This window comes from Mandrillus leucophaeus, unplaced genomic scaffold (assembly GCF_000951045.1).
Source record: "Mandrillus leucophaeus isolate KB7577 unplaced genomic scaffold, Mleu.le_1.0 Scaffold1021, whole genome shotgun sequence".
Classification (NCBI taxonomy): domain Eukaryota; kingdom Metazoa; phylum Chordata; class Mammalia; order Primates; family Cercopithecidae; genus Mandrillus; species Mandrillus leucophaeus.
The window spans coordinates 22,768-23,307 of NW_012098333.1; positions in this window are offsets into that span (position 1 = coordinate 22,768).

The following is a 540-nucleotide window of genomic DNA, read 5'->3' on the forward strand; positions in this document are numbered from 1 at the left end:
TTTAGCATTTTAATACTTAATTTTTTAAATGACCTCTATGAAAAAGAAATTGTGATCTGTCTGGTGCCTGTAATCCCAGGCACCAGACAGGATTACTACTCATGCCTGTAATCCCAGCAATTTGGGAGGCTGAGGTGGGCAGATTATGAGGTCAGGAGATGGAGACCATCCTGGCTAACATGGTGAAATCCCGTCTCTACTGAAAATACAAAAAAAATTAGCCAGGTGTGGTGGCGGGTACCTGTAGTCCCAGCTACTCCAGCGTCTGAAGTAGGAGAATGGTGTGAACCCGGGAGGTGGAGCTTGCAGTGAGCCAATATCGTGTCACAGTACTCCAGCCTGGATGACAGAGTGAGACTCCATTTCAGAAACAAACTAACAAATGAACAAACAAACAAACAAACAAAAATGTGTGATCAGTAGAACAGAGTAATTTGGGTAAAATTGAATCCTTTTCACCAATAAATTAAGTAATTAATCCTTTAAAACAGATGCTAGATGTAGTACCAGCATAATTGGGTCCTAATGTACTCACACAGT